This window comes from Octodon degus, unplaced genomic scaffold (assembly GCF_000260255.1).
Source record: "Octodon degus isolate 3935 unplaced genomic scaffold, OctDeg1.0 scaffold00101, whole genome shotgun sequence".
Lineage (NCBI taxonomy): Eukaryota > Metazoa > Chordata > Mammalia > Rodentia > Octodontidae > Octodon > Octodon degus.
In genome coordinates this window covers 6,015,793-6,042,137 of record NW_004524677.1, presented here as the reverse complement: position 1 = coordinate 6,042,137, position 26,345 = coordinate 6,015,793, and the positions used below count along the sequence as shown (strand labels likewise).

At 40.7% G+C, this 26,345-nt stretch overlaps 1 protein-coding gene and 1 pseudogene across 1 annotated transcript in view; both read right to left on the bottom strand.

Annotated features, from left to right (window-relative positions):
• Positions 1–26,345, bottom strand: part of Tmem131l (transmembrane 131 like) — a 187,381-nt gene that overhangs the window by 150,333 nt on the left and 10,703 nt on the right. The gene's annotated exons all lie outside the window — the stretch shown is intronic.
• Positions 9,341–11,239, bottom strand: LOC105743133 (annotated as a pseudogene).

The window sequence follows — 26,345 nt, the reverse complement described above, 5'->3', positions numbered from 1 at the left end:
GTAAATAATTCATTTTCAATTTGCAATCTATTAAAAAATTAAAAATAAAAATAAAAATAAATTTAAAAATAAAGACTAGGAAATGAAATCTTTTGTAAATTATGTGGATTCTAATTCAAGGGTTTTGACAAAATTGAAATAATTTTGATTATCACTATATGATTTTGCCAGATAACCAGAAAAGATTTCTAAGACTTTAATTATAATTTTTGAAAAATTCACTTTATCTTGATTAATTTATGTAAATGCTCTTTACTTTTATTACTATAAAATGAAATAGAATTGATGGCAAACTTGTCTCAATCTGGAAATAAATTATATTTATATATTCAACTGTGAATATTTGGATGAACTGAAAATGTTACCAGGTATCACTGAGTAATCATATTCTAATAAACTTACTTTATAATTTCATTGTTAAAAATAAATAATTTTTTTAAAAAGAGCTCAAAAATATAGAATTTGCCCAAGTTTGTATAAAGTATTTTTCTCATCTTAATAACTGAGTTATGACTTGGCTAAATATAAAATCTTCGGCTGTCACTATCTTTTGAATATGCTTTTTCCTTGTAGTTTTACTCCTTAAGTCTTTTTGAGAAATGCAACAATAGTCAGATTATTTCATCTTTATAAATTATTCTATTTTTTGTTAGGTCCTTGAGAATTTTTATTATTTTGTCTTTGAAGTCTAATTGTTTTACCAAGCTATATCTGAAAGCTGATAATCTGGGGTTATCACCACTAGCTGATAGATGCCTTATATAAGTAAGTAATTTCATTTTCAGAATGTTTTCTTGGATATTAGCTCCATACTACTGTTTTGGTTTGCTCCTTCATAATCTATGCATTCATTTTCCTTTCCCTATCTTCTGCTTCACATACTTCTTGATGTTTTCATTTCATGGAAAAATTTCACAGGCAAGAATTCACCATATCAGAAAATCAGATACAACATAGTTACAAGACACTTGCTTGAGCTATCTGCTCTGGCCAGCCTATTTCTTTGCCAAGTAAACTCTGGGCTTGTTCTACTCACTGTGAACATGAGGTCTCTAATTCCTCTCAGTTCTTGTCCTGCCTATCTCACCTATGCTTTTCTCTTCATTCTAACACCAAATTACCTCCCTTTTCCTAATTCTGTTAAATTTTCTGTCTGACTCATTTTAATAATGTAAGGTATTTTAGGTGAAAAACAAAATTCTAGTAGTCTTGAGGAGTTTATATCTCTAAAGAAAATAAGAACTTGAATAATGAGAAGCACTACTTAGGTTTTTCATTTTCAGTACATGTTATTCAAGGCTGAAAACACTGTTCTCCCAAAATTCCTCCAAAGAAGACTTAACATCTAGTTAAGTTATATCTTAACACACAAGTGTGTTGGGACCCAGGACCTTTAAAGAAGTGAATAAATTAAAATGAAGTCACCAACGTGGGCCCTAATCCAGTATGATGAGGGTCCTCATATGAAGAGAAAATTTGGGCACAGAAATGATACAGTATAGTTTCACAGGGAAATGATGGTCACTCATAAATCAAGATGAGCTCAGAGGAAACCAATTCTTCTGATATTGCACTTTGATCTGGGTCATCCAGTCTGTAGTCCTTTGTTATGGCAGCCAAAGCACAATAAATACAGGAAATATATGCTGTCAAATAACAAAGGTGGACATAAAAATGCTTAATTGGATTTAAATTTACACTATATATGTATAGAAATATAACATCGTATCTCACTCACTTGTACAGTTGTTATGCTATATATTAGCTAAAAAATAAATTTTTAAAAAGCTTTCAACAATACATAAACATATATATTATAATTAAAGAACAAGTTTATAGTTTAGACTCATATTACATTGCAAATGTTTACAGACACAAAATACAAAAGCTGTCTTCATCTTCTCACCAAGGTACCAAATACTTGTTCATACCTCAAGAACACTGTCCTCTCCTGGAAACCTAATCTCCACTACTACTCTGGAAGGCTGACCATTCTGGAAAAACAAGCTGAGATTCAGGCAATGTGCTTTTCCTGACAACGGCATGCTGTTGGCAAACAGGACGAAGAAGCAAAGGATTCTCTTTCTCGTATATCCTACGTTTCACCAGTTTGTGAAAGAAGCCTTTCTGTGGAAATAAGTCTCAAAACCTAGTTAAGAGACATGTACTGTTTTGCTAGTTCTGTAAATAAATGAATAAAATCATTTCTAAAAAGTTGTAACTCAGAGTAATTAGTAAGACAGTTATCATCTAATATGCCAATTTTCCCTTGCTTAGGATGAAACACCAACAATAAATACATTTAGCATTCATGAGCCAGGGATACAGCTCAGTAGCACATAAAGAGATTTAGACATAATTCATGCAGATTGCTTTGAGTCTTAAAGGATGCCTACAGCATTTGGTCTTCATAACTCCTTGTTACTTGATCTCTCTGCTCTAGAAGTCCTGTAACTTTTGATTGTTGATCCCTTAAAGCCTGTTTTAGGGTTTTCTTTCCAATTATTGTCTATTAAGCCTGCCTGGAAAGCTTAAGATCCTGAGTTCAATTTCCAGTAGGAACCCCTGCAAAAAAAAAAAAAAAAAAAAAAAAAAAACCAAACACACACACACACACACACACACACACACATAGCATTCACTAGACATTTATTAGCATAAACTTCACTATACAATGAAATATCAGAAGTGAGGTTTGTTTTTCCTTACTAAAAATTTGTTTCTAGTATCAATTGTGAATTTTATATATAATATTCTATTTCATAATCCTTAATCACTGTCAAAGCACATTCATAACCAAAACATAGTTATATTTTTGCAATAAGGCTAGAAAACAGACACTGGGCTCATTTCACGTGGAGTGAAGCATGCTCCAAAGTTAACTAACTTGCCACAAATCACATCACCAGGAAGTTGTAGGACTTATTAGTCAGAGTCCCTAGATTCTTATACCAGCTTCAGCCACAAAATGGAATTAAAACATTAATTTCATATATGTGAATTCTTTAAACACTGATGTTTTGGCTTATCTAACAATATATTCCACATGTTTTCCAAAAGTATATTTTAGTTGCTTGAAGTAGAAGTACAAATGAGGACTAATCTGAAGATGGTAGAAACCTACACATCGATCATAGTTCTCTTGCTGTTCACCTTATACTCGCTCTATTTAAGCTTGCTCTATTCTACTGTACTTAATGTAATTCACCTTATGCTACTTTAGCTACAATTTTAAAAGCTATGCTATAGTCCAAGAGAAAGAAATACTTTCTTGAAATGTGAAAATTCCCCTACATTCTAAAAATGCATAAGGGAAAAAGTGAATTAAGTGAGAAAGTCCTAGCAATGGGAAACAGCACACGCACATCTGCTAATGTTAAGGTTCTTAAGAAGTTTCCTAAGTGAGAAAACACTCCGAGTGTGAGAAACCGAAATTATGTCTTTGTTTGTTTTTCTTAATGCACAGTTTACAGAATTTAAGATTAACCTCTAGGAATCTCTGAGTTTCTGCAACTAAAAATAAATCTTAATTATTTGGGTCAACAGAAATAAACATGGTCAGGAAGAGCAAAAATAAAGAGGAAAAAAATCACCCAATAAAATAAGACTTTGCAGTAACTGACTTTTTAGAAAGTTCATATCCAGGAACAAAAGGGATAGTGTGAAAGAAAAAAAAAAAAAAACCTAAAACAGAGATTTTCAAGGAGCAACAATCAAAACAAGTAACAAGAAGTTATGAACACCAAATGCTGCAGGCATCTTCTAAGAGTCAAAGCCATCTGCATGAATTATGTCTATTCAGAAGGGTAATGCAGGCCTAATACCAGTCTCACAAGAAAGTATTAGTAATTTTCCATTTTCTCCTTATCTGCAAATCTTTTCATAAGAAATGTTAAACTAAACTTTTTCAGTAGAACATTTTTAAATGCATATTTAGGGCTGGCCAGACAGCTCAGTAGACGAAAGTGCCTGCTTCGGCACAGCGCAGCAGCAGGTGTTCAATTCCTGATGTGCTGTGCCGCCCCCGCCCCCAGGGCACACTGGGACAGCAACTGAGTCTGGGCATGGCGGCACATGCCTGTAATCCCAGTGCTTGGGAGACTGAAAACCAGACAGTCACTAAGAGTCCAATCTACAGCGTGATATCCTGGAGACCCTGGAGAACCTGTACTAAATATATAAGATTAAAATAAATGCATATTCAGCCATATTAAAAGCTTGGTGGTTTAATAATTAATTTTGTTTTGGTTTTAATAATTCATTTGGTGAAATACATAATAATTCAATTGTCAGCCAAAGTTGGTAGTCCTTGGTGTTAACCTGTGAGTAGTTAGAACAAATCTTAGATTCCAGAGGCTTCCAGAAGTCTAACTGTAAGAAAGTGAACACTAGATGCCAAACCCAATAGCTGCATTTCCCTTCCTCCTTAGAAAGATAAAGGTCTTAACTAGACACATGGCTATAGAACAAACCCTTTCCCAGCCTGCTCTGAAGCCAAGATGCAGCCATACAACTGAGTTCTGAAAATGAAGGCTATACATACGCACTGGGCTACTCCCTGGAAAAGAGTAAAAAGGCAAATGCTACTCCAGCTCTGCCCTACTTCCTGGAGGAAAAATGAACACATCCTGCAGGCTGAGCAGTCATCTTGAACTAGGAAGCAGAAGGAGCCACAGCCTCGATCCTCCCTGGCTGCCCATTGCAATTCAGAGAAAACTGCTATGGAGTTTGCGCTAGGAGGCTTTCTGTCTCACAAAGCTGAACCTAGTTGTCACTGACACATTTCACCAGCATACCAGTAGCAGAGACGAGAAAAACATATGTTGTAATACCTACAACATTTATACACACACACCCAGGAGGTCCTAACCATGTGCCAGAAAAATATAGTAAGTGCTCTATCCACATTTTTCAATTTAACATTTGAAAACACCCTGTGAAACAAGCATTACTAGTCCCACTTCCTTAAACATGGATTGTGATATCTTTAATGATAACCCCCCTGCCAAACCCCATTCCTATATGCCCCAAAATCTTTGAGAATCTTTTCTTTATCCCTGTTCTTTTTTTTTTAAAGGTCATGATATATTTTAAGGAATCTTTCAATTCCCTGCACAGGGTACCTTTATATGCCATAATCTTCTACGTTCACATTTCCACTCCCATTCTACTTCTCTCTCCTTCATCAGTTACCATCTTGTCCATTTTCTATCTTCTTGACTATTTTAGAAATCCTTTATCAGCCAATAACTACTCTCCCAAACATTTCTTTGTCATTAAATGGGTCCTGGAGAAAAAGGAGACTAGATTCCAGATTAATTCTCACAACTTGGCAGAAAAAAACTATGTGCATATATGTGTACTTTTCTTTGATTTCAACAGGCTAAGATAGTTTCAAATCAACAAGATGAAACTTCAACATTACCAAATCTGAATACTTAACAGTTCTTTTTTTAAAGACAATTAATAATCTAAATCTACAGTTTAAAAGAGAATCTAGCAATAGAAAAGAAAAAAAGACCTGGATATGGCAGCACAAGGCATTTTAGTGAGTTCCACTAAGAGGTCTCAAAATAAAAATGAAAAGGGCTGTGGCTATAGCTCAGTGGTAGAGTGCCGCTGGGTTCAATGTAGAACCTTATAATGGAAGAAAGGGAGGAGGATTAAAGTTACTATTTGTTTTTGTGTTATCAACTTCAACATTATCCAAGCAGGAAGAGACTCCTGAAAGTGTTAATGATGATTTCATTAAGACAAAATCCAGGCCACCTCCTCAAAATGCATTGACCACGCAGCACGATTTAAATTTTGACTGATTCTTTTTACCTACTACTGCCCCAATTTGAAGTAAAAAGGAAATTTAGACTAATATTAGGGCTAAAAAAAAGTAAGGAATGATTTAACCTAAAAAATTTGTTTTTAATTTTTAAGAAACAACAAAGGATGAGATTTGGTAACTGTCTTCAATAGGTACAGCACTGTCGATCATAGCGGAAACTGGACTTACTCCTCAGCACTTCACACGCAGACAGCAGCCAAGGGTGGAAAACCCTGATGGCAAACATGAGGTCAGACTCAAGAGACATCTTAATAGCCCTGAGACAGACTCGGTCACAGAGAGCCAAAGTAGGGCTGACTGTTCCGTCGCATCAAATGCTCAAACTGAAGCTGAATAACAGATGAATATAGGGGCCGGGGAGATGGCTCTGTGGAATAAGCACTTCTCTGGCAAGCGCAAGGGCCTGAGTTCAACCCCCGGTTCCACCAAAAAATAAATAAATAAAAACAGATGAATACAAACACTTCATAAAGTCAAATACAGTATTTCTTCCCTGGCAGAATTAAAAGATACCCAGGAAGACCGACAGTGACCACGCACCTTGGGTGGTTGCAGGTCCACACCAAGGTGAACGTTCCAGGCTGTAGCTGTGCTCCTGAGACCAAAGCTGAGCATTAGTGACTGCTGAGAGGCCACTGCCAGAGCCAGTGCTCATCAGGCAGCAGGGATGGTCTTGAGGCCTGGCCCACCCCAAAACACCTTCTAGAAGAAGAAAATGAGCGAGACCTAGCCAGACAGAGAAGTTTTGGAAAATGTAAACTGTCCCAGTTCACTGCATAAGACTACATTCAAGGAAAAGAACAGCAACAGAAGCTGAAAACAGGAGGATCACTACGAGGCCAATCTGTGTGGTGAGATCCTGTAGACCCTGTACTACATACATAAAAAAATGCATTAAAAAAGAACAATGAAAGAAAACATTAATGCTGCAGCTCTGCTAAGTGGCAACCTCCAGCATTCCACAATCCCAGCCTTACAGACCATAAACTAGAACTGGCTACACTGCACAGTGCCATGAGGTTTGTCTTCATTCCAGTGGGATGTTTTCCAAGAAAAATTGGTCAAAGCTCCAAGTTGATATAACTGCAAAGTATTGAACGGGTTCTCTTCTTAACAGGCTACATAAAAGGTCAAAGGGAGACTCCTTGATTTCCTGCTCTTAACAACTAGTTTCCAAAGTGACTGAAGCAGAAAAAGCTGAGGGAAAAGGAAAGCCCAGGCTCGCTTAGGAGCCGAGTAGAGACTGTGGGGCCCAGGCTACAGGATCTCTCCACACTGTTCACATTCTACACTAACACTACATGGAAAAACATTGTATATCTTGTTAAGAGAGACCCTGAAAGAACTGTACACATCCCTTCTTTCTCTACCACCTCTAACTCACACACCCATAAGCACTCTCAGTGTAATGAGCCATGGACATTGTACTAAAAAAATGGGCAACCTCTATCCCAGAACCCTGCAAAACATATTTTTATGAACCAATTCACTAAAACACATGTTCCAGGATTTGAAGTTGAACAGCAAGCCCAGAATGAGTGGGAGAACAAGGGAAGCTGGCCTCGGCCCACCCTTATCTGTAGTCGCAATCTATCTCCCACCCAAAGCAGGCCTTCAGGATGAGAGCGTGGCAAGGGAAGGTTCCTACGCACTCCTGGGCATCTGGGGAGTGAGAGCAGATAGAAAGGCTGGAGGGAAAAGGCACTGGCATGCAGCTCCTCAAAAGCCAGCCCTGCGTCCACAGCCTAGTGGGCAGTGTTTGTAACATAGCTCTTGGTTTCCACTCTCCTCCATTTCCTCCTATGCCTTCTCAAGACTAGCCGTAGGCAAGCAGGCTAAAACGGAGCTGTGCTGTACACATGAGAAAATATAAAGGCAGCAATGAAACACTTTTCTAGTTAGGCAAAAACTACAAAATGCTTGCAACCAGCCTCTACTCTCAAAAACTGAAAAAAAGAGTAAACTCAGGAAATGTATTCCTGGGTATTCATTACATGTCTTTTTGTTTTGTTTTGTTTTTAATATCTCATTTTGAGATACACATTGGCAAATATAGATAAAACCGTATAAAGAGGAAAGAGTACACAATCTATGATAAAAAAGAACCAGGCACTAACGTTTGTTATGGCTTTCTAATTTCATGACTGTGAGCTCTGTGCAGAATTTTTTTTCTAGCGTACCACAAGGCAGCATCAACGAACAAAACTGAACCTCAAATGAGTCAAATGCTAATGCGGAAAATGCTTTGAGATACAGAATACAAAAATATGTCTGTGAAAATACAAATCATATAAAACCTAAAACTTAATTTAATAAAATTCCATACACCAATTCTATGGGCCAAATATTTCACCCTGGTTTAGGGAGTCGAGGTTTCTCAGGGAACCAAGGCCAGGTGCCTAAAATATAAATGAAAGGCTATTTTCAGCTCAAGCAGCAGGCCTCATGCAGAGCAAGGTAAACAGAGCATGTTCCTCGCCTGATACACCAGGGGAAGCAGACTCAGAAGCTTGAGGAGGTCAGCGCAGTGCAGAATCTTCCCACCCTCCATCCTGCCAACCCTGAAGCATCACGCCTCCATTGGTGTCCTTCCGAGATTAAGGACAACATTTCCCAAAGTCCTCAGAAAATCCCTGCAAAGATGTCTTCAAGAGCACTCAATCTTGTCATTCACAATCAAAAATCAAAGAGAGTAACTACAACACTGTCACTGTGACCCACCTGGAGAGAACTCAGACTAACACCCACCTGTGAGTGGCAGGGGGCCACCTGCCCTGCCGAGCACAGCTCCCCATTATAACAGCAAGACAAGGAGTCAGCTCGAGGAAGGCAATTCTTCCTCCACCTCAGGGGACCTCCTGACACCCAAAGCAACAGACGGCCCCACATGTACCTGTTGCACACATATATAGTGCTGTTTTAAAATGTTCATAGTTTGTTATTTGTTTCTCAATAAAATCATAGAAAAAATAAAATAAAATAAAATGTTCATAGTATTTCTAATTTCAAATATATTTATTTCTCTAAGAATAGCCTTTCCAATCTTCGAAAGTTTATTTTGAACTGTCTCAGCAGCTTGCTTCCAAGTTGAATAAAATAAAAACCCAGAGCAGAACAACTCACCAGCACCATCATCAAGCAGACCACAAACCTATCCTTTATCACAGAGTAGAAGATCCTTAAGGTCAACTCAAAAGAAAAAAGTAAAGAAAATAAACAAAATAGCTGTGTCCACTGAAGTTGTAGCCACATCCACGTCATGCACCCCAGTGCCTCACAGCCCCCCTTTTAAATGCCTAACTCCGAGTCCAGCCTCTTTTTAGAATCTGAGAGTATGGGTCATCCAAGTGAAGCTCCTCTTCAGAGAACTGTTGAGAGTAAAGGTGTTGAGATCCCAAATCCCAATTCTTCATTCTCAAACTTTAGAGTATTTCATATTAGCACAAGGAGAGAATATGTGTAGGCATATTCTGCTATGTTCTATAGAGTTTTTGGTTTTTTCTAGTCAAGAATTTCTTTCATTCCTTCTGAGACTTTTCCTTCATAATCATTTGGCTCTATTGCTTTTAACTTCTCTTGATACTCCAGAGGCAAATCATTTTCTTTTGCACCCAGGCAAATCACCTTTTCATATTGTGGTGATGGGGGAGCACTCTCATAATTTGTCATCAGATAACTTCAACAAGTTAATTGTTTTCCTTCTTGAGTTGAAATTTTGACTTCTATTACAACATATACTCCACTTCCAACTCCTTCTTGCTCATCCAAAGAATTTAATTTGCTTTTGTTCACTTTCCATACTACTCCCACACTTCATCTCCAGGACTTTGAAAAATGGTAGCTATAAGTGACACCTAGCCACCAGTAACTGTCATGGTCATTATGTATGTCCACAACACACTAGAACTTTGTGCGATATCCTTTCCTCAAACTGTTAGGAGTGCTGGTCATTTATTTGCCATTCCTTATTTATCTTATGTTTTACTCTTAGTACTTCTTTGCTATCATGAAAACTTTTTCTTAGTTCAATTGTTTTGAAACATTTAATTTTTAATTAATTAGTATTCAATTTTCTGAATATTGCTTAAACTCAATTTTTGTTCTAAGATTTATACTATACCTTTGACTTATAACTTATTTTAAAAAATCATATGATATCTTCTCCGAATATTAGAAACTTTAAAAGTGTATTGCCATTTTCTGTTGACTTTATATTACTTCTTCCCTGTCTTTTATACACACACACACACAAATATATGAACAAAAAAATACGTGTATAACTCAACATAAGATTGGTACTGTTGGGGCTGGGGAGATGGCTCAGGGGCATAAGCACTTCCCTGGCAAGCGCAAGGGCCTGAGTTCAATCCCCGGTTCCACCAAAAAAAAAAAAAAAAAAAAAAAAGCAAATAGCAAGATTGGTACTGTTTCATAGAAATCTTCAATAACCTTTAAATAAGGGTTAATCTAATATATTTTTTTTATATAGTCCTGCATAACCATCATATTGAGAGCTTTTTATTGTTCATCCAGGAGCATACTGCAACTTCTCTTGCCTTTTGAATTATGTTGTTATTTCCTATATTCTACTTCTGCAGGTATTAAAATATTTCAAGTACGTATAACTAGAAAATCTTACTTTTAGTTTTCAAAGGTATGTTTGCTAAGTATAAAATTCAAAGAGGACAGATCTTTTCCTTCAGTCCTTTAATTAGTCTAGTTTCTTACATACTTGGTCCTTTTTTTTTCTTTCTAATGTGTAATAAGGTGCTATTTAATTTTGTTCTTCCATAGCTAATATTTTTATGTATATGCTTTAATGATTTTTTTTCTTTGGAAAAAAATTGTTTTGGACAACTTCATTTTTGTGCATCTTGGTATGATTTGATTTAAATTTCTTGTGCAAAAAGGTTCATTTTTCTTGGAAATGAGGTATTGTAAGTTGAACTAAATTCAGAAATTTTAAATCTTTAAATATTTATTGCCTTCTCCTTTCTACTTTGAGAATTCTAATTATATAAGTTTCTTGGTTTTGACACAGTGAACTATTATGACTGATCTGTAAATTCTTTCTTCATTTTTATTTTGGACAATTTTTATTATTATATTCATGTATGTTTGTAAATAATTTATTTTCAATTTGTAATCTATTAAAAAATTAAAATAAATAAATTAAAAATTTTTTTAAATGGTAGCTATACCTCCATGCCACCTTGGGCTTGTTTTGCCTTGGCAATTGCCAAAGTCAAGCTTAAATTCCTGCAGGCAGGCCACACAGCAGAATGTGTCCAAGGGGTTTCGGTAGCTCATCCTCTTTGTCAGCAGGTTACTGCCATATGCCAAGTATAGGAAATGCTCCCAATTCTGGCCTGCATGACCCTCAAAGCCTGGGCTCACCATACTACAGCTCGAGCTTGCACTCCTTGGCAGAGCTACTGGAACCCAATGCTGTGGTGCACATGCTTGCAGTCTTCACAGGATTTTAAGTGTTTTAGGGTTCAAAACTACTTTAGGGCAAGCTTCTAAGGTAATGCTCGGGCAAGTCTGATACCTTTCTGAAGAACTCCTATCATGAAGTCTACAGAATATGATTCTCTGAAGCCAATCACCTTTCTGACTTCCGGCTATGCCACCCATAACGGCGCAGGCTTGGCATCCAAAGGCTTTGCTCTCACTTCAGGAATTTGTCTTCAGAGTTCTTTTCCAGATAGAGCTGACAGCCACTCCATAAGTAAGACATGGCCTCATCCTTGCTAACAAGCTGAAAGAGCTGTTTGTGGCACACACAGCTCCTGTCAGTCCCCAGGCCCTGCAAGTCTCCTGTCATTCTCTCAGGCAGCAACTGAGCTCCACAGCAATAATCCCAAACTCCTGTAGCTAAGTGACGTCCCAGATTTCCACCTCTTCAGCTCACCATCACTGCTGCACACCAAAATATGGCACTCCAATCCGCAGGGCGAGCCAGCCATGGCCAGGTCTCCTGTAAGGGCCCTGCCTAGCATACAGCAGGCCTGGTAAGGAGAGCGCGGCACTGGATATTGAAGACAGTTGTTTCGGTATGTTGGTTCCTCTTTTACTGTGAGTTCTAATGTATCTTAAGGCACAACAAAAATAAAATAGTGAAAGTAGCTGTCATTTTCAAAGGCAAACACTGAACATGTTGGAAGTTATTCTTCCAGAGGGCAGAGGTGACTTTCTCCTGTAAAGAATTCTTCAGTCAACACCATGAACATCTTATTCTGCAGAATGGTTTAGTGCACCACTATCCATAAGGGTGTACAGTGAGACACTTAAGTTGTCCCTGACGTTTTCCCAATATAAACAGATGGATATTTTTAGTACAGCTTTATAAATTCATCCTAAAATTTCCTTGAGAAATGCTTAAGAATGGAACTTTTGTAAAGCATATTGTCTTGGTTACTCTTCTCTTACTGCTGGGACAAAAACCTAACACCTGAAATTAAGGAAGGAAATGTTCATTAACTCACAGTCTGTGGAGGCTCCAGCTGCTCCAAGGTAGGGTGGTACATGGCAGAGGGCAGCAGTTCAAGGTGGCAGAAGGCAGCAAAGAGCAAGAGCAAAAAGGGAGGGGCAGCGGCAGAGAGCAAGCCTCTGGCCCTTCCTCATATTGCATTCACACCATCCACCCCAGGGCCAGTGTAGCACTCACACCCATAAGCCCAGCACTGGATCATGACCTAATCACAAAGTGGAAGTCCTAGAAGTCCACCCCATGACTGCCTGAGTCTTTGGGAGGCAACCAGACACAAACCATAACACATATACACTGTGATACATAAGGCAAACTCAACTATTAAGTTTCTTTTCCATGCACTGACCCCCTTATTCCTCACACAACAACACTCTTGTGAAAATGATACCATTGTCCCCAGTTTAAAGATGAAAATATTAAGATCAACATCTCATAGCCAGTAATCCAGACAAAAACAGAGGTCCCTCCCACATTAGTTCTGGCTTCTCAAATATAAGAATGCCTAAAGAAAAGAATTCTCCCCAGGAAGTCAGATCAGGATACCCCGCTGTCACTGCACATCAGCCACAACTAAAACAATGATCTTCTCAATCTCCAGCAAGACACCCTGCCTTTTGTTTTAATCCTCAAAACAAAACTGGAGGTGATACTATTAATACACCTGAAAGAGAGAAAACAAAGGCACAGACAAGTTTAGCAATTTGCTAAAAGTCATCAGCTAGTTAATGTTAATATCAAATTCAAACCAGTCTAGCTCCAAACACATTTTCAGTTCTTTTTTTTCCTTTCTTTTTTTTTTTTTGCAGAAGCAGGGATGAACTCAGGCTCGTGCGCTTGCCAGGCAAGTGCTTATTCTACTGAGCTATCTCCCCAACCTTCCAAACACATTTTTTCAGCCACTAAGCTACACTCTTCCTTGGGGTTTTTCATATACTAATGTGGTGATATAATATGTAAATGATGTATAATATATAACTTAATATATATGTTATATATTATATATTAAGCACCACCTTAGGTAATCACTACCACATCTGCCTGTCCCACACCACCTTATTTCACAGCCCTGCCCACAACCACTTCAGGTTTCTGCAAAGAAAGAACCCTGCCTGACCTGGGCTCAGTTTTTAACTTGCTTTCCCCATCTTCTTTTCATCTGTCACCTTATGTTAGTCTCTGGCTCTTGCCCACTGTCTACTCCTCAACCCACCCACTCTGGTCCTCACTTCCCTCTCTAGGCTCTCACATTATACAAAGCCAAAAAAGATTTACAGGGTATTTTTGTTGCTGTTTGGTACTAGGAATTGAACTCAGGATCTCATATTTGCCTGCCAGGTACTGATGCCGTTGATCTATATCCCCAGCCCCAGAAAGATTGAAGTAAAAAGAACTTAAATAGAAACTCAGCTCAAATACACTTGGAAGTCCCAAGTGCCTTCTTTTAGACTATACAGATTCCTTGAGAGCACAGAGCTTTTATAATCTACCAGTTTAACTAATATATTTTAGTTCTGTTTCACTCTTGCCTTGGTTGGCCTCAGAGGCTAACCTAAGCAAGAGTGAAACCATCTCAAGAATATAAACAAGGATGTACATGCCTGTAATCCTAGCACTCGGGAGGTTGAGACAGGAGGATCACTGAGTTCGACCAGCATAGGATCCACAAAAGTGAGTACAGGGCCAGCTCAAACTACATAGTGAAACCCTGTCTCAAAAAGATGAAAGTAGATATAAATAAAATAAAGACTATAAACAAGGAGCCCAGCGTGGTGGCTCTCGCCTATAATCTCAGTACTCGGAAGGCAGAAGCAGGAGGGTCACTGTGAGTTCAAGGCCAGCCAAAACTACATAGCAAGACCCTGTCTCAAAAAGATGAAAGTAGATATAAATAAAATAAAGACTATAAACAAGGAGCCCAGCGTGGTGGCTCACACCTATAATCTCAGTACTCGGAAGGCAGAAGCAGGAGGGTCACTGTGAGTTCAAGGCCAGCCAAAACTACATAGCAAGACCCTGTCTCAAAAAGACAAAGAGGGGGCCAGGGAGATAGCTCAGTAGAATAAGCGCTTGCCTGGAAAGCACAAGGGCCTGAGTTCAATCCCCGGTTCTGCCAAAAAAAAAAAAAAAAAGACAAAGAATATAAACAAGGGCCAGGGATATAGCTCAGTGGCACAGTACCTGCCTGGCAAATGCAAGGTCCCAAGTTTGATATCCACACCAAAAAATAAACCAACAAATAAAAACTACAAGTCCCTACACAGACTTCCACAAGTAAAATTATTTTTACTGCCCACATGAATAATTACAGAGGGACAAAAAAAATTATGAATCAATGTGGAAACAATAATACAGAAGACTAGTGATACAATGTCACATGAGTAATACCCATAATCACCACCTACCTGATCCAAACCCCTACAGGGTGTGCATAGGCAAAAAGAAAAAAAGCCTCCAAACTCTAAATTCTGTAACAGTTTTTCCTATTCTAAACAGTTACCTATTCTACTTAGTGTCTAGCTTCTCTACCTTCTCTCCTTTTAGCCAGTATCATAGGTGTTTAGCCAGCTTACAACATCCCATTCTTTCTCATTCTTCCTTTTATCCCTATTTCAAAAGTGGAAATAAGATGCATATCGGATAAATTTAAGTGACACAGAGGCCTTAATGCAGCACAAGGCCAGGTTACCTAATGCATCCGTAAACCCTACTCCGAATGCCACAAATATATTTCTTAACTCATCAAGGACAATATCCAGGACACATCACTTAACCGTGTTTTGTTGTTTTTTTGCTTTCATTTGGATGTTACACTTATTTTCAAATCTGTAATTTTGGTTTCAGAGGGAGAACAACAAACCTTCAACAGACCCATGATACCTTTAAGTTTGCCCAAGTAAGCAATTAGGGATGGCCTTCCTCCCTTGACTAAAATCCAAATGTGGTGAATCAATGAAGCCCCTTGCCAGCTACCAAAACATACTTTCAAATTAAAATGAAGCCTAATTTTACAACCCAGATTAAATGGATTACAAGATTAAGGATCTAGAGCAAGTGCTTTTTCCATGTCACTCTCCATTTCACCCTCAAATTACCCCAAGCCGCTAATGACTGCAGTGGCCACTGTGAGACACCTAATTAAGAATTACACCAACCATGACCAATTTCAGGATCATAGACCAGATTTCCCCAACATGAACCTGCTCATTAAGTTACACGAAAGTCCAACTAACAGACAATTTGGATGTGACATTCATCCACCTGAAAGTAGACTTACATAAGCACTTCAATTTACAACAGCAGCTCTCCTTTCCGAAAGCACTGTTCTACAGTTGGGTAACTGCAGTTAAAAACGCATGAAGTAGGAAGACTTCATCTCTTGGACTCAAGCATTCCCAGGAAACAACAACTGGCTGTTCCTGCCAAGCCACGGCCTGGCCTGCAGAGATCTAAGCCTGTGAGCCCCTCTGCGCTCATTCCCTGGCTTAGTGAAAAGGTGACGAAACACACACAGGCCACTTCAGACACACTGCAGCACACACAGCCTGACATCCCCTCCAGGGGCCGCATTTCTCTGCCTTTCTGTCAGTGTACAGTGATTACGCAGCCTAGCAGCTCTCACCGTGGCATTTTCATACAGGCATGTAACCTACTTTCAACACATGGACTCCTACCACCCCCTCTAATCATATTGCCCCCTATTACCTTTCTAGTTTTCTGAACCCCCCTCAAAGGAACACATTTGGATTTTATGGCTCTGCCTATTTGCTCATTATGCTTCATATTCTTAAATCTTACCACTTATTTCTCACGAGAAAAAACTTACAGAAGAAGACATCCTTGTCTCCTCAGAGTTCACAATTTGAATTTTCGTTGGTGTGCTCCTACTGAGACACAGGAAATAATTTAGTGACTAGAGAGAGGAAAGGGGGGTGCAGTCATCTTCCCACCTCCAGCCACATGGCCTGTTGAAGTCCTTAGCCCAGCACCTCAGAATGTGACCTTACAGAAAGCAGGACAGCTGCAGATCCATTAGTTTGAATGACACCATACTGAAGAAGGGTGGCCCTGGACTCAGTGTGACAACTGTCCTGGTAGAAAGACAGGCAGGAGATGACAAAGCTGAGACTTCCAGTCAAGGAAGCCCCAAGGCTGCAGCAGGATGGCAGGATCTTGAGAGGAGGATTCCCTTACAAGTCTCAGACCAGGTACAGTCCTGCAACACCTTGATCTAGGACTTATACCCTCAGGACTGGAAGAAAATGAATTTCTGTTGTTCCAGCACTCAGTTCGTGCTGCTCTGCAACACTAGGCCTAGGAGACCAATACACCACACTTGGAGTCAGGTCTCTTCCTCTTGCTCTGCTCCATCCAGCCTCCTCAGCTGGCAAATGTTCTGGCTATGCTGTGCCACAAAAGAGCCACACAGGGAATCCCCCGGGTCTGTGGTTTAGCGGGGGAGTCCCCTTTCCTTGATGAGGGATACAGAGCAGGCCTTGTCCTGATTTTTTTTTTTTTTTTTTTAACCTCTCCACTGCTCCTAGCTGCCTCTGGGCCTTACCCTGTTCCAAGCCCACCAAGCCCTCCCTGGGGGTAGGGCAGGGGATGTGGAAGTCCCCTTCAGTGTGGGTGTGGGCAGTTCCTATGCTGCTTCCGCCCACCCCAGTTTCTCACAGAATTTTTAGAACTCATCTTTCAGTTTTCACCTAAGTAATTCCCTTTTCTTCATGCCCCAACAGTCCCTTATACTCTCCCACACACCCCAACTCAGTCATGTGCCTACAAGGGGCTGAGCCAGGAGACAGACCTGAGGCACACACCATCCTGTGCTGGGAGTGGTCAATTCCATCCAAGAACTCAGCCTCTCAGTTACTGAGCCAAGGGTTTCCGCCAGCGTCACTTTCCTTACAAAGCACGAACTCTCCTGGAGAAAGTTCCTCATTTCTCCCTGAAGCTGCTGAGTGGGCTAGCCCACCAATTCCCCAGGCCTGCCAGGGCATCCTGGACCCCAGGGTGAGAAAAGCAGCTCACCTTGTGACTTGGCACCCACCCCAACGCTCTGACAAATCTCTACAACACTGGTCCAGCTGCTCCAGCTTGATACCAGGAAAGGACAATATGCACTCAAATCCTGGGCCCGCTGTGGTAGCCAGGACTGAAAACTTCCACCTCCCAGCTTCCACCCTACCATTTGATCTGCTAGACCCTTTCTGCGTCTTATTTGATCTTCAACAGAAGTATACTCTGAAATGTGATGCCTTAGATGCCTTACAAGGGAGCAAGTCAGAATCACCTGGAGGGCTGATTAGCAGGGATCTCCGGGTCCCTCCCTCCCAGCTTCTGACTCAGGAGGTCTGGGTGGGGCCTGAGAACTCACCTGCCTAACAAGTTCCCAGGTGAAGCTGAGCCTGCAGGACCCAGGACCACACACTGGCCTAGACTGCTCAGTCTACACTTGGCTATAGTGACCCACCTGCTGACACACACTGCCTGTCCCACTCCCACCCAGGCAAAGCTGTGGGCAGCGACTAGGGCTCCCTGTAACTAAACCTTGCTGCAGTCACAGTTCCCCCAACCCCCAACTCAGTAGGGCTACTCAGGGGTCAGTGTGAGCACAGCCCCATTTCTGACCCAGGTGATGGAAGGGAAGTGTCTGAGACGCAATTCTGTGGCAGGCACAGATGGAAGTTCTTCCATTCTGCCCTCTCAAATGAGGCCTGCAACTCTCCATCACATGCAGCAAATAAACAGGTAAGAAAGAATCCAGCCAGAGCTGAAGCCAATCTACTGAGCAAGTCACCCCACAGCCATCCTGCTCCTGACTTCTGGTCAGGTGACATAATGTGTTCTTTATTGTTTGAACTTGTTGAGTCAGGGTTTTCTGTTACTTGATGCTGAAAACAATCATGAAGCAAAGTAAGCTAACAGAATAGCTCATTCAAGAATTAAAGGCAACCTCTCAGCACACACTGCAATGCCATGGGCCCACAAAGTACCATTTTCCTAAAATTCCTCATTTAATGTTCCTAGATTATTCCAAAGTAGGATACTTATGGAAGAGTAACACTTTAAAATAACATAAAACTAAACAAATGATCTAGCATATAATAAGTTATTACTGAAAATCCAGCTCTGAGTCTACCTTACAAGCAAGAGCAATGGCTCATTTTTTCCAGTAGTTTGTTTGCTAAGAGCCACATAACACTAGGGCCTGATAAAGAATTCAACTGCTTCCACATATACACCCTTAAATATGGTTTCCTGCAGAGAGCAGACCGTAAACATACCTATCTGGTAAAATGGTTTTCCTACCTATTTCTCTGTCGGACTAAAGCACCTGCTTAGGCAGGCGCAGCAACCAAGGTTCGATCTCCACTGTGCCATGTCAGCCCTGCGCCCGAGGCACACTGAGACAGCAACTGAGACTGGGTGTGATGGCGCACACCTGTGATCCCAGCACTTGGGAAGCTGAAAGCAGGAGGATCACGAGTCTGATCTGTGTAGTGAGACCCTGTAGGTCCTATACTAAGTACATAAAAAAAATTACCAAATATCCTGACCGTATACATAAATTAACCATTCACTGACTCATTTATAATTCAAAATGAACCTCACCTATTTAGTGACAACTAAAGGAACCACCACACACAGAGAACTGCAACCCTGAAAGTCAATGCTGTACAAGGCCCAGAATCAATAATAAATTATTTACTATGTATATGTTCACAATGGTCTACTTGGGAGAAAATACAGAATGACTGTTTTTCCTGAACCAATTCTCTGGGAATGACCCTTCTGTGCAGTGGTAAGCATATCTGAACATTTCACAGGGTGTAAAATGTTCATCTTTTCTTTGGGGGTGCAAAACTGGGACCTGAGCTCAGAGCCTTTAGCATGCCAAACAAGAGCTTTACCACTGAGCTACAAGCCCAGCTCTTTCTACTTCATTTTGAAATAGGGTCTTCTGAGGGGTGGGGAGATAGTTCAGTGGTCTAAGTGCCTGCCTGGTAAGCACAAGGATCTGGGTTCCACCCCCAGTACCACATGCCGTGCCAGTCCCAGAACCTCAGGTGCACCATACTGACCACCGAAACCAGGCATGGTGAAGCATAGCTGTAATCCCACCTTGGGGAGGCTGAGACAGGAAGATCATTATGAGTCCAAGCTGCCTAGGGAGATGCTGTACCAAATAATTAATTAATTAAATAGGGTCTTCTCACTAAGTTGTCCAGGCTGGGCTTGAACTTGTGATCCTCCTACCTCAGCCTCAAGAGTAGCCAGGATTGAAAACATACTGTATAGCACCTGCGAGCCATGTTTTCTGAGCTGAACACTTGCACCAGTTAGGTTAAAAACAGAGAAAGAAAAAAGCTAGTCTGGGCCGGCCACATAACTCAACAGATTAACGCACCTGTTTAGGCAGACACAGGGATCAGGGTTTAATCTCCAGCATGCCCTGCCAGCACCAGTCCCCCCTCCCCCCAGGGCACACTGAGATGGCAATTGAGCCTGGGTGTGGTGGTGCACACCTGTAATCCCAGCACTTGGGAGGCTGAAAACAAGAAGATCGCTATGAGTCCAATCTGTGTAGTGAGACCCTGTAGACCCTTTATTAAAAAAAAAAAAAAAAAAAAAAAAGGCTGGTTGGATAGTACATCTATGTTTCTCAAACTAAAACTACAAATAAGTCCATGTATATTAGGGAGACAATACCAAAAATTAAATATGGCCATCTTCTCACCACCAGTAAGAAATTTTTAATTGACTGAAATTTCTCAATCAACTCGAAAATTTCTTTTAACTTCTAAGAACGGCCACACTTGTGGCAGACCCACTACTGCCCACTATTTAGGAATAAAATATTGAGAAAAACAATAATCAAACAGGACTTTTTCATACATCATTTATAAACTGTCAACCTTAAAATAATGTTGAATACCACATTACCAATTATTTGTAAAGTGTCAACATTCCTCTGTAACATTGGGGATGGGGCTGTTATTAGTACCCTAGAGTCATTTCACATGTGGAAAACTCTTTAATGAACAATTCGATGACAATTTGTTTAAAACAAATAACAAGATCCCAGGAGACCTTATCATCTTAATAGCTAAACTCCCATACAGACAACACTATCTTGGGAAATTACATTTCTCCTGTGAACAATGAAATCTCAAACTGGTGTCATAATGTACCTAGAACATCTTTGCAGAACTAACCAATACTGCTATGATCTTGCAAGGCACATCTAAAAAGTGGGTTCATTTCTCAGGAACCCACTGTGACAAGAAGAAACAAGGAAAAGCAAGCCTAGCCTAGTGGCACACACATGTAATACCAGGCACTCAAGAGGCCAGAGACAGGAGGAACACAAATTTAAGGTAGCCTCATCAACTTACCAAGACCCTATCTCAAAATACAATTAAGTAAAAGTGCTGAGGACAGCAGCTCCACACTAGAGTACCTGCCCAGCCCGCGTGAGGCCCTTAGTTCAAGCTGCCCTACTGAAGAGAGGGAAAAAAAGCCAGCCAAAATGGTCCCAGATAACGGATGCCTACGATGGCAGCTGTCCACTACGGCTTCCCTGAAGAACCCTGAGTGAAGCTCCAGTAGCAAAACACCCAGGTCTCACCCTGGGGACTGCTGATTTCATCCTGCACCAAAATAAGCTTCTCTCAGTCTTTCATATAATACATGGTTTCCATAGGGAGGGCAAGTCTTCCTATGTTGTTGGAGCTGCCTCTTTCTTCAGAATCTACAACCAACAAAATTAGTTCCGTAAGGTTATTTTACAGCTAAATATCATGACATGTAGCAATAAAAAAATCAGCAGAGTCACAGGGTGGCACAGGATATGAGAGTGTACCTTCCTGTCTCCAAACAGGCCACTTCTCAAACAATAATTCCATGTAAAGTAAGGAACATCATGGTTTTAGCTGAAACTGGATTTGCCACATACAAGCACAAAATCCAGCTTTTCCAGACTCCAACTCTTCTCTGTGATTCCAGAAAGGCTTACAATAATGAAGTATCATGCCTATCTGTACACCACACTAACACCTCAAAATTTTTAAAGGATTAAAAAAATTGATATAAAGTTACTAAGTATTCAAATATTCTTTACAAAATAAAGATACAGGGGCCGGGGAGATGGCTCAATAGAATAAGTACGTCCCTGGCAAGCACAAAGGCCTGAGTTCAATCCCTGGTTCCGCCAAAAAAAGAAAAATATAAAGATACAAATGAACATACACTTAACCATGGCAGGGTTTGTGAAAAGACACTTACCATCTAGGATAGCTAAAAATTCTAGAGAAAGGATTCTGATCCTATAGTACTCTTCTCTAAGTTACTTCAGTTGAAGGCTAAGTAAGTAAACAAGTGATGAAAGCATTGCTAAAAACTTTACGACCTAAATTTCTAATGAGCAAGCGAGTGACTACCATTCACCAACAGGACTGTGCTCTGAGGAGGACTCCAGGAGCTGCATTTGCAACACATTCATTTTGAGACACCTAAAGGATCAGGGGGATCCATATTTTTTCATGACTGGAGAACAATTTCAATATATACTGCAAGTCCTGTTTTAAGGCGGGTATTATATTAAAGAGAAAACATAAATTATGAGCTCATATAGTCAAAGAAAACTCATTTTTAAATTGTTACAGTGAGAAAGACCATGCCGGAATACACTCAGTAAACCTCTCAGGGCCCACACAATCCTGCAGAAGATACCATGGAGTAACACACCAGCAGCACAAATACCTGCTCTTTTTAGAAATACAACAACTGCAATAATTCAATCAAAAATCATGGTCTCTAATACTAATATTAGTAATACTAGTGTTGCAGTTTCAGTAGCAAATATGGTCTGCTGGCTTTGATATGGAAAACGTGAAAAACAACAATCAATTCGAAAGACTTAAATTTAAAATAATTTGTACCCCTACACTTAGCAGCACTCAACCCCTATATCAGATACGGGGAATCAGCTAAGGAGTCTCACAATGGGTTTCTGGTATCCTGAGAGAGGTAATTTCCAAACAGAAGAGTTGGAATGCTGGGCTGACACCAGTGCTGGCAGGCCATGGATGGAGGGAGGCAGCCAGGACAAAAAAGAGTACTTTGGCAAAAAGAAGGCAGTGAGCACAAGCCCTCCAAGGGACTGAGGGGAGGAAGAGGGCAGAAGAAGGACGTGGCCCTGGATCACAACAGGACTTCAGCACCTTGCTCACGAGTCTGTACCTTATCTGGACAGTAATGTGACCTTGGAAAGGCTGGTTTCAAGAGGAAAGACAGGAAAGGAAAGGAAATGTGGCTTAGCTACGTTCCAGGGGTGGGAATGTGGAGAACTGGCTAGGTGACTACAGTGGAGTCAACGCAGCAGCTATCTGAAGGGTAGCCACGCCCCGTGGCTCCTGGCTAGGAGGGTTCCAAAAAAGGAGCAAGCGAGGGACTGCCATTCACCAACAGGGCTGTGCTCTGAAGAAGAATTCAGCATTTGCAACACATTCATTTTGAGGCACCTGAAGGCTTGGGGGATCCATAACTGGTCAGGCAAGACCCCTGTGCAGAAGGGACAGGTAAAGAAGCAACAAAATAGGTGTCAATTCCAAGCGCCTGAAAGTGGGAAAGCCAACAGAACAGGAAACTGAAATCACTTAGAGATCTAGTGAAGAAGAAGGCAGGAAGACAACACAAAGGCCCACAAGAGAATGTTGGTGAGACATTCAGATAATAACAAAAACAAAAAGAAATGTAAGATCCTACCAACAGGTAATGATCTGCAAACTTTAAGGAAAAGAAAAAAGTTGTTTCATTCCCTGTGGAGACTCTAAGCTCCTTCCCTGCCAAAAGGAAGCTTCCCTCAAGATTAAGTCATTTTTGTCTGCAATTCGATCTTTCAGCATGCTGCTGAAAGGTCAACAGAGTCTCTCCGGGTCCACTTAGGGTCTGTCTTTAACTGACAGTTAAACTGTTTTATAACATATTTTGCCGCTGTTCCTATTAGATAAAAGTGTATTTTACAGACAGACAGGAGAGGTCTGGTTGTGCAATTCTGTTGTACAGCGTATGGCTTGCACACACAAGGTGTGGGTTTAATACCAGCATCACAAAAACCAACAACAGCCTTCTACACACTGTACCTAGACAGCCAGTATTGGCAATTTCTATGAACATTTTTAAAGCTAAAATAACACGCTGTTCACACTTCACTAATCCTTAAATTCTGTTCTAACGAATATTACTTGCCCTCAAGATTTATCAGACACATGCATGCCCAGAAAGCCAGAAGAGATTCCCACAGGCATCAGGGCTAGGAAGAGCTGCAGTCAGCACTCATCTGACCTCATCACCCAATCCCCAAGAGCAATCTCTCTTTCTCAGGAAAAGAACAGATTACTGCTGATATCTGAGAACACCCAGGAGAAAAGGGGGCTGGGGAGGAAAGAGAAAAAGTTTTTCAAATAGTGCTTTCCTGGCTTTCAACCAAATACAATTACATAGCATCTGCATAAGATGAAGTCAAGATAATATGAACAGAATCTTCGATGAGACCAATTACCTCAAAACCTTTCCCAAGCTGTGTGCGGGGTTAGAGGCAGGCTGCTATGGCACCCCACACCCAGGATGAACAAGAGTCTGGGTCTGGCCCCGAAGTGGTCAGGTCCCTGGGGAAACACCCCCCGCACCAGCTCGCTCATCAGGCTGCCACCAAGGTCTAGCACACACCTCTCACCTCTCTCTGGAGGACATAGGAGACTCGTGCATAGTCAGTGTGTTTCTCTAGTTTAACACTAGGACAGCAGTGGCTTCTGAGATCTTCAGAGATGACCCATTCATCTTGCTAAATTGACAAATGCTGAGTTTAAGTCCACCTGGCCACCCTGAGAGGTGCCATTGTGGGGGTAATTCTTGAAGCAAGTTTTAAAAGGTGTAAGGAGATACAAATAACTATGAAATAAGACTAAAGATAAATGGCATAAAAACAGAAGAGCAAACCTAGTATTGGATTATAATCCAAAGTAAATACTGGTAAATCTACCCTGATATAAATAACTGAATGAATAGAAAATAGACAAATAACTACAAAAGAATTCAAATATTTTGTACTGGTGCAGCCTAATTCCGCTTAATGACTTAAATCCAAAGGACACGGTGTACAGAAAGGTAAAGAAACCTGAGAGACAGCACCTTACCTAGGTGACCAAGGTCAGCACCAAAGTGCCAAACCAGGCTAATAAAGACATCTCTGACATGAGATGAGGACAGTGCAAATTAATTTATGTGATCTGCCTCCCCAAAACTCTAACCTTGACACAACCCAGCAATATTTTATGAAATACCTAACCAGTTACTCCCCAAAACTTTCAAGGTCATCCAAAACAAGGAAAAGTCTGACAAAATAATAATGTGGAGACTAAGGAACAAAGACCAAAGTAATGTAGCATCCTGGATGGGCCCTGGGACAGAACCCAGTGAACATATACAGTATAACCTGTACTCAAAAAACAGTGTAGGGGGCCTGGGCCTAGCTCAGTCCTTTAAGTGGCTGCTTCCACAAAGCTGTCAGCCTCAGGTGGCTGGAGTTTGAACCTCACAACTCTCCCGCTGGCCAAACATGCCCTGAAGGCATGCGAGGAACAAAAAAAAAAAACAGTGTATCAGGGCCGGTGAGATAGCTCATCAGACTTAGACCTGGTTAGGCAAGCGCAGGGACCAGGGTTTGATCTCCTGCACCACACGCCACACCAGCCTGGGCACCAACCCCGCCCCCTACAGGCTGAGCTGGCCACCCAGACCAGGCATAGTAGTATACACCTGTAATCCCAGCGCTAGGGAGGCTGAAAACAGGAGGATCACTACAAGTCCAAGCTGTGTAGTGAGACCCTATAACAAATACATTAAAAAAAAAAAAAAAATCAAACAGCCTATCAACAAGTGAGGATGGCTAGCCAGATAGCTCAGTGGACTAAAGCACCTGCTTAGGCAGACACAGGGAGCAGGATTCAATGCCCCATGTGCCGTACCAGTCCCACCCCTAGCGCACACTGAGCAACAAATGAGACTGGGCATGGCAGCGTGAGCCTGTAATCCTAGCACTTGGGAGGCTGGAAACAGGAGGATCACTATGAGTCTAATCTGCGGATGTACTAAACACTTTAAAAAAAAAAAAAAAAAAAGTGAGGAACCATGAGATTTTGCTAAACACAGTTGGAAAGCATAGTAAAAATACTCACCAATCCATACTGATATAAGTGCCTGACTAAGAGTAGACAAATCTCCCACACAGAAAAACTATAAATAACTTGTGTAGGTGAAGCTTAACTCCACTTAATGATTTGCCTCCCAAAAGGACATGAGGGAAACACCAGTGAAATCCAAATCAAGTGTGGGGCTTAGCTCATAATAATGTACCAATGTCTGTTTCTCAGCAGAAGCAAATATACATAAAGGGCTGGGAATGTAGCTCAGCGCAAAGTCTCTACATTCAATTCTCCCCGCCCCCCCCGTGTATATGTGTGTGTGTGTGTGTGTGTGTGTGTGTGTGTGTATATATTCATATGAATCTATTTCTAAAATAAGTTTGTTTTTATTTTAAAGCGGCATGACATGACATTAGATGGGATGTCAGGAAATTAGAAGATTAACAAAAGAATCTAACTGTGCAAAAGAAAAGTACATAGTAAATACTTAGGTAACCACCAGTCACTGACCATTACACCTTCAGAGATAATTCTTAGAAATTCAAAATATACATTTTCAAAAAAGGGACACAAGGAAAGACTTCTAACTTCTAAGAGCAGCATTCAACCCACATCAGGATCTTGTCTTTACATATAAAGAACAGATCTCAACCCAATAAAGCCTAAAGACACTAAGAGTTAAGTTGAAAATAACCAGAGACAAGTCAAGCATGGTGGCATATGTCTATAATCCCAGCACTCCGAGAAGTTGGGGCAAGGCCAGCTTGGCCAAGTCAACAAGACCCTGTCCAGAAAAAAAAAAAAAAAA